Source organism: Hypomesus nipponensis, chromosome 6 (genome assembly GCF_054491055.1).
Source record: "Hypomesus nipponensis isolate SF chromosome 6, ASM5449105v1, whole genome shotgun sequence".
In the NCBI taxonomy this organism is placed as follows: Eukaryota; Metazoa; Chordata; class Actinopteri; order Osmeriformes; family Osmeridae; genus Hypomesus; species Hypomesus nipponensis.
The window spans coordinates 277,501-287,500 of record NC_140366.1 but is presented as its reverse complement, the minus strand read 5'-3'; the positions used below and the strand labels follow the sequence as shown (position 1 = coordinate 287,500).

General features: G+C 47.1%; 25 non-coding genes and 8 pseudogenes across 25 annotated transcripts; all 33 read right to left on the bottom strand.

The window, feature by feature from the left end:
* Nucleotides 1-26: 26 nt before the first annotated feature.
* Nucleotides 27-145, bottom strand: LOC146282613 (5S ribosomal RNA). The gene has a single exon (XR_014758646.1). It is a non-coding gene; the product is annotated as a 5S ribosomal RNA (ribosomal RNA).
* Nucleotides 146-329: 184 nt separating this feature from the next.
* Nucleotides 330-448, bottom strand: LOC146282612 (5S ribosomal RNA). The gene has a single exon (XR_014758645.1). It is a non-coding gene; the product is annotated as a 5S ribosomal RNA (ribosomal RNA).
* Nucleotides 449-622: 174 nt separating this feature from the next.
* LOC146282611 (5S ribosomal RNA) lies at nt 623-741 on the bottom strand. The gene has a single exon (XR_014761774.1). It is a non-coding gene; the product is annotated as a 5S ribosomal RNA (ribosomal RNA).
* A 190-nt stretch (nt 742-931) lies between these two features.
* Nucleotides 932-1,050, bottom strand: LOC146282610 (5S ribosomal RNA). The gene has a single exon (XR_014758643.1). It is a non-coding gene; the product is annotated as a 5S ribosomal RNA (ribosomal RNA).
* Nucleotides 1,051-1,224: 174 nt separating this feature from the next.
* On the bottom strand, nt 1,225-1,343 carry LOC146282609 (5S ribosomal RNA). The gene has a single exon (XR_014758642.1). It is a non-coding gene; the product is annotated as a 5S ribosomal RNA (ribosomal RNA).
* Nucleotides 1,344-1,515: 172 nt separating this feature from the next.
* LOC146282608 (5S ribosomal RNA) lies at nt 1,516-1,634 on the bottom strand. Its single transcript, XR_014761583.1, has one exon. It is a non-coding gene; the product is annotated as a 5S ribosomal RNA (ribosomal RNA).
* A 196-nt stretch (nt 1,635-1,830) lies between these two features.
* Nucleotides 1,831-1,949, bottom strand: LOC146282607 (5S ribosomal RNA; annotated as a pseudogene).
* Nucleotides 1,950-2,123: 174 nt separating this feature from the next.
* LOC146282606 (5S ribosomal RNA) lies at nt 2,124-2,242 on the bottom strand (annotated as a pseudogene).
* A 176-nt stretch (nt 2,243-2,418) lies between these two features.
* LOC146282605 (5S ribosomal RNA) lies at nt 2,419-2,537 on the bottom strand. The gene has a single exon (XR_014758641.1). It is a non-coding gene; the product is annotated as a 5S ribosomal RNA (ribosomal RNA).
* A 170-nt stretch (nt 2,538-2,707) lies between these two features.
* LOC146282604 (5S ribosomal RNA) lies at nt 2,708-2,826 on the bottom strand. Its single transcript, XR_014761425.1, has one exon. It is a non-coding gene; the product is annotated as a 5S ribosomal RNA (ribosomal RNA).
* Nucleotides 2,827-3,022: 196 nt separating this feature from the next.
* Nucleotides 3,023-3,141, bottom strand: LOC146282603 (5S ribosomal RNA; annotated as a pseudogene).
* Nucleotides 3,142-3,317: 176 nt separating this feature from the next.
* Nucleotides 3,318-3,436, bottom strand: LOC146282602 (5S ribosomal RNA). Its single transcript, XR_014758640.1, has one exon. It is a non-coding gene; the product is annotated as a 5S ribosomal RNA (ribosomal RNA).
* Nucleotides 3,437-3,606: 170 nt separating this feature from the next.
* LOC146282601 (5S ribosomal RNA) lies at nt 3,607-3,725 on the bottom strand. Its single transcript, XR_014761424.1, has one exon. It is a non-coding gene; the product is annotated as a 5S ribosomal RNA (ribosomal RNA).
* Nucleotides 3,726-3,917: 192 nt separating this feature from the next.
* Nucleotides 3,918-4,036, bottom strand: LOC146282600 (5S ribosomal RNA). Its single transcript, XR_014761582.1, has one exon. It is a non-coding gene; the product is annotated as a 5S ribosomal RNA (ribosomal RNA).
* Nucleotides 4,037-4,210: 174 nt separating this feature from the next.
* Nucleotides 4,211-4,329, bottom strand: LOC146282599 (5S ribosomal RNA). Its single transcript, XR_014758639.1, has one exon. It is a non-coding gene; the product is annotated as a 5S ribosomal RNA (ribosomal RNA).
* Nucleotides 4,330-4,519: 190 nt separating this feature from the next.
* LOC146282598 (5S ribosomal RNA) lies at nt 4,520-4,638 on the bottom strand. Its single transcript, XR_014761581.1, has one exon. It is a non-coding gene; the product is annotated as a 5S ribosomal RNA (ribosomal RNA).
* Nucleotides 4,639-4,828: 190 nt separating this feature from the next.
* LOC146282597 (5S ribosomal RNA) lies at nt 4,829-4,947 on the bottom strand. The gene has a single exon (XR_014761580.1). It is a non-coding gene; the product is annotated as a 5S ribosomal RNA (ribosomal RNA).
* A 182-nt stretch (nt 4,948-5,129) lies between these two features.
* Nucleotides 5,130-5,248, bottom strand: LOC146282596 (5S ribosomal RNA; annotated as a pseudogene).
* A 172-nt stretch (nt 5,249-5,420) lies between these two features.
* Nucleotides 5,421-5,539, bottom strand: LOC146282595 (5S ribosomal RNA). Its single transcript, XR_014761579.1, has one exon. It is a non-coding gene; the product is annotated as a 5S ribosomal RNA (ribosomal RNA).
* A 302-nt stretch (nt 5,540-5,841) lies between these two features.
* LOC146282594 (5S ribosomal RNA) lies at nt 5,842-5,960 on the bottom strand (annotated as a pseudogene).
* Nucleotides 5,961-6,133: 173 nt separating this feature from the next.
* LOC146282593 (5S ribosomal RNA) lies at nt 6,134-6,252 on the bottom strand (annotated as a pseudogene).
* A 172-nt stretch (nt 6,253-6,424) lies between these two features.
* LOC146282592 (5S ribosomal RNA) lies at nt 6,425-6,543 on the bottom strand. Its single transcript, XR_014758638.1, has one exon. It is a non-coding gene; the product is annotated as a 5S ribosomal RNA (ribosomal RNA).
* A 170-nt stretch (nt 6,544-6,713) lies between these two features.
* Nucleotides 6,714-6,832, bottom strand: LOC146282591 (5S ribosomal RNA). The gene has a single exon (XR_014761423.1). It is a non-coding gene; the product is annotated as a 5S ribosomal RNA (ribosomal RNA).
* Nucleotides 6,833-7,020: 188 nt separating this feature from the next.
* Nucleotides 7,021-7,139, bottom strand: LOC146282590 (5S ribosomal RNA). The gene has a single exon (XR_014761578.1). It is a non-coding gene; the product is annotated as a 5S ribosomal RNA (ribosomal RNA).
* Nucleotides 7,140-7,313: 174 nt separating this feature from the next.
* Nucleotides 7,314-7,432, bottom strand: LOC146282589 (5S ribosomal RNA). The gene has a single exon (XR_014758637.1). It is a non-coding gene; the product is annotated as a 5S ribosomal RNA (ribosomal RNA).
* A 170-nt stretch (nt 7,433-7,602) lies between these two features.
* LOC146282588 (5S ribosomal RNA) lies at nt 7,603-7,721 on the bottom strand. The gene has a single exon (XR_014758636.1). It is a non-coding gene; the product is annotated as a 5S ribosomal RNA (ribosomal RNA).
* A 174-nt stretch (nt 7,722-7,895) lies between these two features.
* On the bottom strand, nt 7,896-8,014 carry LOC146282587 (5S ribosomal RNA). The gene has a single exon (XR_014758635.1). It is a non-coding gene; the product is annotated as a 5S ribosomal RNA (ribosomal RNA).
* A 218-nt stretch (nt 8,015-8,232) lies between these two features.
* LOC146282586 (5S ribosomal RNA) lies at nt 8,233-8,351 on the bottom strand (annotated as a pseudogene).
* A 174-nt stretch (nt 8,352-8,525) lies between these two features.
* On the bottom strand, nt 8,526-8,644 carry LOC146282585 (5S ribosomal RNA; annotated as a pseudogene).
* A 172-nt stretch (nt 8,645-8,816) lies between these two features.
* On the bottom strand, nt 8,817-8,935 carry LOC146282584 (5S ribosomal RNA). The gene has a single exon (XR_014758634.1). It is a non-coding gene; the product is annotated as a 5S ribosomal RNA (ribosomal RNA).
* A 170-nt stretch (nt 8,936-9,105) lies between these two features.
* LOC146282583 (5S ribosomal RNA) lies at nt 9,106-9,224 on the bottom strand. The gene has a single exon (XR_014761421.1). It is a non-coding gene; the product is annotated as a 5S ribosomal RNA (ribosomal RNA).
* Nucleotides 9,225-9,434: 210 nt separating this feature from the next.
* LOC146282582 (5S ribosomal RNA) lies at nt 9,435-9,553 on the bottom strand. Its single transcript, XR_014761576.1, has one exon. It is a non-coding gene; the product is annotated as a 5S ribosomal RNA (ribosomal RNA).
* Nucleotides 9,554-9,727: 174 nt separating this feature from the next.
* On the bottom strand, nt 9,728-9,846 carry LOC146282581 (5S ribosomal RNA). The gene has a single exon (XR_014758632.1). It is a non-coding gene; the product is annotated as a 5S ribosomal RNA (ribosomal RNA).
* Between the last annotated feature and the right edge of the window lie 154 nt (nt 9,847-10,000).

Sequence of the window (10,000 nt, the reverse complement as noted above, 5' to 3'; positions counted from 1 at the left end):
TCAGTTTCTAAGTGAATGAGCAAAATAGCATACAGCACCTGGTATTCCCAGGCGGTCTCCCATCCAAGTACTAACCAGGCCCGACCCTGCTTAGCTTCCGAGATCAGACGAGATCGGGCGTTGCCAGGCTGGTATGGCCGTACGAAATAAGTTGACAACCATAGGCTACTTATCCATATACAGATTTAGCAATTGACAATGCAAGGTAGTCTCTCTCTCTCTCTCTCTCTCTCTCTCTCGTGTCAAAATGAAAACAGCTTCCAGCCCCTTTCATGAAGGACTACTTGTGCATATTGCAAGATGTCAGTTTCTAAGTGAATGAGCAAAAGAGCATACAGCACCTGGTATTCCCAGGCGGTCTCCCATCCAAGTACTAACCAGGCCCGACCCTGCTTAGCTTCCGAGATCAGACGAGATCGGGCGTTGCCAGGCTGGTATGGCCGTACGAAATAAGTTGACAACCATAGGCTACTTATCCATATACAGATTTAGCAATTGACAATGCAAGGTAGTCTCTCTCTCTCTCTCTCTCGTGTCAAAATGAAAACAGCTTCCAGCCCCTTTCATGAAGGACTACTTGTGCATATTGCAAGATGTCAGTTTCTAAGTGAATGAGCAAAAGAGCATACAGCACCTGGTATTCCCAGGCGGTCTCCCATCCAAGTACTAACCAGGCCCGACCCTGCTTAGCTTCCGAGATCAGACGAGATCGGGCGTTGCCAGGCTGGTATGGCCGTACCAAATAAGTTGACAACCATAGGCTACTTATCCATATACAGATTTAGCAATTGACAATGCAAGGTAGTCTCTCTCTCTCTCTCTCTCTCTCTCTCTCTCTCTCGTGTCAAAATGAAAACAGCTTCCAGCCCCTTTCATGAAGGACTACTTGTGCATATTGCAAGATTTCAGTTTCTAAGTGAATGAGCAAAAGAGCATACAGCACCTGGTATTCCCAGGCGGTCTCCCATCCAAGTACTAACCAGGCCCGACCCTGCTTAGCTTCCGAGATCAGACGAGATCGGGCGTTGCCAGGCTGGTATGGCCGTACGAAATAAGTTGACAACCATAGGCTACTTATCCATATACAGATTTAGCAATTGACAATGCAAGGTAGTCTCTCTCTCTCTCTCTCTCGTGTCAAAATGAAAACAGCTTCCAGCCCCTTTCATGAAGGACTACTTGTGCATATTGCAAGATGTCAGTTTCTAAGTGAATGAGCAAAAGAGCATACAGCACCTGGTATTCCCAGGCGGTCTCCCATCCAAGTACTAACCAGGCCCGACCCTGCTTAGCTTCCGAGATCAGACGAGATCGGGCGTTGCCAGGCTGGTATGGCCGTACGAAATAAGTTGACAACCATAGGCTACTTATCCATATACAGATTTAGCAATTGACAATGCAAGGTGGTCTCTCTCTCTCTCTCTCGTGTCAAAATGAAAACAGCTTCCAGCCCCTTTCATGAAGGACTACTTGTGCATATTGCAAGATTTCAGTTTCTAAGTGAATGAGCAAAAAAGCAGACAGCACCTGGTATTCCCAGGCGGTCTCCCATCCAAGTACTAACCAGGCCCGACCCTGCTTAGCTTCCGAGATCAGACGAGATCGGGCGTTGCCAGGCTGGTATGGCCGTACGAAATAAGTTGACAACCATAGGCTACTTATCCATATACAGATTTAGCAATTGACAATGCAAGGTAGTCTCTCTCTCTCTCTCTCTCTCTCTCTCTCTCTCTCTCTCTCGTGTCAAAATGAAAACAGCTTCCAGCCCCTTTCATGAAGGACTACTTGTGCATATTGCAAGATTTCAGTTTCTAAGTGAATGAGCAAAAGAGCAGACAGCACCTGGTATTCCCAGGCGGTCTCCCATCCAAGTACTAACCAGGCCCGACCCTGCTTAGCTTCCGAGATCAGACGAGATCGGGCGTTGCCAGGCTGGTATGGCCGTACCAAATAAGTTGACAACCAAAGGCTACTTATCCATATACAGATTTAGCAATTGACAATGCAAGGTAGTCTCTCTCTCTCTCTCTCTCGTGTCAAAATGAAAACAGCTTCCAGCCCCTTTCATGAAGGACTACTTGTGCATATTGCAAGATGTCAGTTTCTAAGTGAATGAGCAAAAGAGCATACAGCACCTGGTATTCCCAGGCGGTCTCCCATCCAAGTACCAACCAGGCCCGACCCTGCTTAGCTTCCGAGATCAGACGAGATCGGTCGTTGCCAGGCTGGTATGGCCGTACGAAATAAGTTGACAACCATAGGCTACTTATCCATATACAGATTTAGCAATTGACAATGCAAGGTGGTCTCTCTCTCTCTCTCTCTCTCGTGTCAAAATGAAAACAGCTTCCAGCCCCTTTCATGAAGGACTACTTGTGCATATTGCAAGATTTCAGTTTCTAAGTGAATGAGCAAAAGAGCATACAGCACCTGGTATTCCCAGGCGGTCTCCCATCCAAGTACTAACCAGGCCCGACCCTGCTTAGCTTCCGAGATCAGACGAGATCGGGCGTTGCCAGGCTGGTATGGCCGTACGAAATAAGTTGACAACCATAGGCTACTTATCCATATACAGATTTAGCAATTGACAATGCAAGGTAGTCTCTCTCTCTCTCTCGTGTCAAAATGAAAACAGCTTCCAGCCCCTTTCATGAAGGACTACTTGTGCATATTGCAAGATTTCAGTTTCTAAGTGAATGAGCAAAAGAGCATACAGCACCTGGTATTCCCAGGCGGTCTCCCATCCAAGTACTAACCAGGCCCGACCCTGCTTAGCTTCCGAGATCAGACGAAATCGGGCGTTGCCAGGCTGGTATGGCCGTACGAAATAAGTTGACAACCATAGGCTACTTATCCATATACAGATTTAGCAATTGACAATGCAAGGTAGTCTCTCTCTCTCTCTCTCTCTCTCTCTCTCTCTCTCTCTCTCGTGTCAAAATGAAAACAGCTTCCAGCCCCTTTCATGAAGGACTACTTGTGCATATTGCAAGATGTCAGTTTCTAAGTGAATGAGCAAAAGAGCATACAGCACCTGGTATTCCCAGGCGGTCTCCCATCCAAGTACCAACCAGGCCCGACCCTGCTTAGCTTCCGAGATCAGACGAGATCGGTCGTTGCCAGGCTGGTATGGCCGTACGAAATAAGTTGACAACCATAGGCTACTTATCCATATACAGATTTAGCAATTGACAATGCAAGGTGGTCTCTCTCTCTCTCTCTCTCTCGTGTCAAAATGAAAACAGCTTCCAGCCCCTTTCATGAAGGACTACTTGTGCATATTGCAAGATTTCAGTTTCTAAGTGAATGAGCAAAAGAGCATACAGCACCTGGTATTCCCAGGCGGTCTCCCATCCAAGTACTAACCAGGCCCGACCCTGCTTAGCTTCCGAGATCAGACGAGATCGGGCGTTGCCAGGCTGGTATGGCCGTACGAAATAAGTTGACAACCATAGGCTACTTATCCATATACAGATTTAGCAATTGACAATGCAAGGTAGTCTCTCTCTCTCTCTCGTGTCAAAATGAAAACAGCTTCCAGCCCCTTTCATGAAGGACTACTTGTGCATATTGCAAGATTTCAGTTTCTAAGTGAATGAGCAAAAGAGCATACAGCACCTGGTATTCCCAGGCGGTCTCCCATCCAAGTACTAACCAGGCCCGACCCTGCTTAGCTTCCGAGATCAGACGAAATCGGGCGTTGCCAGGCTGGTATGGCCGTACGAAATAAGTTGACAACCATAGGCTACTTATCCATATACAGATTTAGCAATTGACAATGCAAGGTAGTCTCTCTCTCTCTCTCTCTCTCTCTCTCTCTCTCTCTCGTGTCAAAATGAAAACAGCTTCCAGCCCCTTTCATGAAGGACTACTTGTGCATATTGCAAGATTTCAGTTTCTAAGTGAATGAGCAAAAGAGCAGACAGCACCTGGTATTCCCAGGCGGTCTCCCATCCAAGTACTAACCAGGCCCGACCCTGCTTAGCTTCCGAGATCAGACGAGATCGGGCGTTGCCAGGCTGGTATGGCCGTACGAAATAAGTTGACAACCATAGGCTACTTATCCATATACAGATTTAGCAATTGACAATGCAAGGTAGTCTCTCTCTCTCTCTCTCTCGTGTCAAAATGAAAACAGCTTCCAGCCCCTTTCATGAAGGACTACTTGTGCATATTGCAAGATGTCAGTTTCTAAGTGAATGAGCAAAAGAGCATACAGCACCTGGTATTCCCAGGCGGTCTCCCATCCAAGTACTAACCAGGCCCGACCCTGCTTAGCTTCCGAGATCAGACGAGATCGGGCGTTGCCAGGCTGGTATGGCCGTACGAAATAAGTTGACAACCATAGGCTACTTATCCATATACAGATTTAGCAATTGACAATGCAAGGTAGTCTCTCTCTCTCTCTCTCTCTCTCTCTCTCTCTCTCGTGTCAAAATGAAAACAGCTTCCAGCCCCTTTCATGAAGGACTACTTGTGCATATTGCAAGATTTCAGTTTCTAAGTGAATGAGCAAAAGAGCAGACAGCACCTGGTATTCCCAGGCGGTCTCCCATCCAAGTACTAACCAGGCCCGACCCTGCTTAGCTTCCGAGATCAGACGAGATCGGGCGTTGCCAGGCTGGTATGGCCGTACGAAATAAGTTGACAACCATAGGCTACTTATCCATATACAGATTTAGCAATTGACAATGCAAGGTAGTCTCTCTCTCTCTCTCTCTCTCTCTCTCTCTCTCTCGTGTCAAAATGAAAACAGCTTCCAGCCCCTTTCATGAAGGACTACTTGTGCATATTGCAAGATTTCAGTTTCTAAGTGAATGAGCAAAAGAGCAGACAGCACCTGGTATTCCCAGGCGGTCTCCCATCCAAGTACTAACCAGGCCCGACCCTGCTTAGCTTCCGAGATCAGACGAGATCGGGCGTTGCCAGGCTGGTATGGCCGTACGAAATAAGTTGACAACCATAGGCTACTTATCCATATACAGATTTAGCAATTGACAATGCAAGGTAGTCTCTCTCTCTCTCTCTCTCTCTCTCTCGTGTCAAAATGAAAACAGCTTCCAGCCCCTTTCATGAAGGACTACTTGTGCATATTGCAAGATGTCAGTTTCTAAGTGAATGAGCAAAAGAGCATACAGCACCTGGTATTCCCAGGCGGTCTCCCATCCAAGTACCAACCAGGCCCGACCCTGCTTAGCTTCCGAGATCAGACGAGATCGGTCGTTGCCAGGCTGGTATGGCCGTACGAAATAAGTTGACAACCATAGGCTACTTATCCATATACAGATTTAGCAATTGACAATGCAAGGTGGTCTCTCTCTCTCTCTCTCGTGTCAAAATGAAAACAGCTTCCAGCCCCTTTCATGAAGGACTACTTGTGCATATTGCAAGATTTCAGTTTCTAAGTGAATGAGCAAAAAAGCAGACAGCACCTGGTATTCCCAGGCGGTCTCCCATCCAAGTACTAACCAGGCCCGACCCTGCTTAGCTTCCGAGATCAGACGAGATCGGGCGTTGCCAGGCTGGTATGGCCGTACGAAATAAGTTGACAACCATAGGCTACTTATCCATATACAGATTTAGCAATTGACAATGCAAGGTAGTCTCTCTCTCTCTCTCTCTCTCTCTCTCTCTCTCTCTCTCTCTCTCTCTCTCTCTCTCTCTCTCTCTCTCTCTCTCTCTCTCTCTCTCTCTCTCTCTCTCTCTCTCTCTCTCTCTCTCTCTCTCTCTCTCTCTCTCTCTCTCTCTCTCGTGTCAAAATGAAAACAGCTTCCAGCCCCTTTCATGAAGGACTACTTGTGCATATTGCAAGATTTCAGTTTCTAAGTGAATGAGCAAAAGAGCAGACAGCACCTGGTATTCCCAGGCGGTCTCCCATCCAAGTACTAACCAGGCCCGACCCTGCTTAGCTTCCGAGATCAGACGAGATCGGGCGTTGCCAGGCTGGTATGGCCGTACCAAATAGTTGACAACCAAAGGCTACTTATCCATATACAGATTTAGCAATTGACAATGCAAGGTAGTCTCTCTCTCTCTCTCTCTCGTGTCAAAATGAAAACAGCTTCCAGCCCCTTTCATGAAGGACTACTTGTGCATATTGCAAGATGTCAGTTTCTAAGTGAATGAGCAAAAGAGCATACAGCACCTGGTATTCCCAGGCGGTCTCCCATCCAAGTACCAACCAGGCCCGACCCTGCTTAGCTTCCGAGATCAGACGAGATCGGTCGTTGCCAGGCTGGTATGGCCGTACGAAATAAGTTGACAACCATAGGCTACTTATCCATATACAGATTTAGCAATTGACAATGCAAGGTGGTCTCTCTCTCTCTCTCTCGTGTCAAAATGAAAACAGCTTCCAGCCCCTTTCATGAAGGACTACTTGTGCATATTGCAAGATTTCAGTTTCTAAGTGAATGAGCAAAAGAGCATACAGCACCTGGTATTCCCAGGCGGTCTCCCATCCAAGTACTAACCAGGCCCGACCCTGCTTAGCTTCCGAGATCAGACGAGATCGGGCGTTGCCAGGCTGGTATGGCCGTACGAAATAAGTTGACAACCATAGGCTACTTATCCATATACAGATTTAGCAATTGACAATGCAAGGTAGTCTCTCTCTCTCTCTCGTGTCAAAATGAAAACAGCTTCCAGCCCCTTTCATGAAGGACTACTTGTGCATATTGCAAGATTTCAGTTTCTAAGTGAATGAGCAAAAGAGCATACAGCACCTGGTATTCCCAGGCGGTCTCCCATCCAAGTACTAACCAGGCCCGACCCTGCTTAGCTTCCGAGATCAGACGAAATCGGGCGTTGCCAGGCTGGTATGGCCGTACGAAATAAGTTGACAACCATAGGCTACTTATCCATATACAGATTTAGCAATTGACAATGCAAGGTAGTCTCTCTCTCTCTCTCTCTCTCTCTCTCTCTCTCGTGTCAAAATGAAAACAGCTTCCAGCCCCTTTCATGAAGGACTACTTGTGCATATTGCAAGATTTCAGTTTCTAAGTGAATGAGCAAAAGAGCAGACAGCACCTGGTATTCCCAGGCGGTCTCCCATCCAAGTACTAACCAGGCCCGACCCTGCTTAGCTTCCGAGATCAGACGAGATCGGGCGTTGCCAGGCTGGTATGGCCGTACGAAATAAGTTGACAACCATAGGCTACTTATCCATATACAGATTTAGCAATTGACAATGCAAGGTAGTCTCTCTCTCTCTCTCTCTCGTGTCAAAATGAAAACAGCTTCCAGCCCCTTTCATGAAGGACTACTTGTGCATATTGCAAGATGTCAGTTTCTAAGTGAATGAGCAAAAGAGCATACAGCACCTGGTATTCCCAGGCGGTCTCCCATCCAAGTACTAACCAGGCCCGACCCTGCTTAGCTTCCGAGATCAGACGAGATCGGGCGTTGCCAGGCTGGTATGGCCGTACGAAATAAGTTGACAACCATAGGCTACTTATCCATATACAGATTTAGCAATTGACAATGCAAGGTAGTCTCTCTCTCTCTCTCGTGTCAAAATGAAAACAGCTTCCAGCCCCTTTCATGAAGGACTACTTGTGCATATTGCAAGATTTCAGTTTCTAAGTGAATGAGCAAAAGAGCATACAGCACCTGGTATTCCCAGGCGGTCTCCCATCCAAGTACTAACCAGGCCCGACCCTGCTTAGCTTCCGAGATCAGACGAGATCGGGCGTTGCCAGGCTGGTATGGCCGTACGAAATAAGTTGACAACCATAGGCTACTTATCCATATACAGATTTAGCAATTGACAATGCAAGGTAGTCTCTCTCTCTCTCTCTCTCGTGTCAAAATGAAAACAGCTTCCAGCCCCTTTCATGAAGGACTACTTGTGCATATTGCAAGATGTCAGTTTCTAAGTGAATGAGCAAAAGAGCATACAGCACCTGGTATTCCCAGGCGGTCTCCCATCCAAGTACTAACCAGGCCCGACCCTGCTTAGCTTCCGAGATCAGACGAGATCGGGCGTTGCCAGGCTGGTATGGCCGTACGAAATAAGTTGACAACCATAGGCTACTTATCCATATACAGATTTAGCAATTGACAATGCAAGGTAGTCTCTCTCTCTCTCTCTCTCTCTCTCTCTCTCTCTCTCTCTCTCTCTCTCTCTCTCTCTCTCTCGTGTCAAAATGAAAACAGCTTCCAGCCCCTTTCATGAAGGACTACTTGTGCATATTGCAAGATTTCAGTTTCTAAGTGAATGAGCAAAAGAGCAGACAGCACCTGGTATTCCCAGGCGGTCTCCCATCCAAGTACTAACCAGGCCCGACCCTGCTTAGCTTCCGAGATCAGACGAGATCGGGCGTTGCCAGGCTGGTATGGCCGTACCAAATAAGTTGACAACCAAAGGCTACTTATCCATATACAGATTTAGCAATTGACAATGCAAGGTAGTCTCTCTCTCTCTCTCTCTCGTGTCAAAATGAAAACAGCTTCCAGCCCCTTTCATGAAGGACTACTTGTGCATATTGCAAGATGTCAGTTTCTAAGTGAATGAGCAAAAGAGCATACAGCACCTGGTATTCCCAGGCGGTCTCCCATCCAAGTACCAACCAGGCCCGACCCTGCTTAGCTTCCGAGATCAGACGAGATCGGTCGTTGCCAGGCTGGTATGGCCGTACGAAATAAGTTGACAACCATAGGCTACTTATCCATATACAGATTTAGCAATTGACAATGCAAGGTGGTCTCTCTCTCTCTCTCTCGTGTCAAAATGAAAACAGCTTCCAGCCCCTTTCATGAAGGACTACTTGTGCATATTGCAAGATTTCAGTTTCTAAGTGAATGAGCAAAAGAGCATACAGCACCTGGTATTCCCAGGCGGTCTCCCATCCAAGTACTAACCAGGCCCGACCCTGCTTAGCTTCCGAGATCAGACGAGATCGGGCGTTGCCAGGCTGGTATGGCCGTACGAAATAAGTTGACAACCATAGGCTACTTATCCATATACAGATTTAGCAATTGACAATGCAAGGTAGTCTCTCTCTCTCTCTCGTGTCAAAATGAAAACAGCTTCCAGCCCCTTTCATGAAGGACTACTTGTGCATATTGCAAGATTTCAGTTTCTAAGTGAATGAGCAAAAGAGCATACAGCACCTGGTATTCCCAGGCGGTCTCCCATCCAAGTACTAACCAGGCCCGACCCTGCTTAGCTTCCGAGATCAGACGAAATCGGGCGTTGCCAGGCTGGTATGGCCGTACGAAATAAGTTGACAACCATAGGCTACTTATCCATATACAGATTTAGCAATTGACAATGCAAGGTAGTCTCTCTCTCTCTCTCTCTCTCTCTCTCTCTCTCTCTCTCTCTCTCTCTCTCTCTCGTGTCAAAATGAAAACAGCTTCCAGCCCCTTTCATGAAGGACTACTTGTGCATATTGCAAGATTTCAGTTTCTAAGTGAATGAGCAAAAGAGCAGACAGCACCTGGTATTCCCAGGCGGTCTCCCATCCAAGTACTAACCAGGCCCGACCCTGCTTAGCTTCCGAGATCAGACGAGATCGGGCGTTGCCAGGCTGGTATGGCCGTACGAAATAAGTTGACAACCATAGGCTACTTATCCATATACAGATTTAGCAATTGACAATGCAAGGTAGTCTCTCTCTCTCTCTCTCTCGTGTCAAAATGAAAACAGCTTCCAGCCCCTTTCATGAAGGACTACTTGTGCATATTGCAAGATGTCAGTTTCTAAGTGAATGAGCAAAAGAGCATACAGCACCTGGTATTCCCAGGCGGTCTCCCATCCAAGTACTAACCAGGCCCGACCCTGCTTAGCTTCCGAGATCAGACGAGATCGGGCGTTGCCAGGCTGGTATGGCCGTACGAAATAAGTTGACAACCATAGGCTACTTATCCATATACAGATTTAGCAATTGACAATGCAAGGTAGTCTCTCTCTCTCTCTCGTGTCAAAATGAAAACAGCTTCCAGCCCCTTTCATGAAGGACTACTTGTGCATATTGCAAGATTTCAGTTTCTA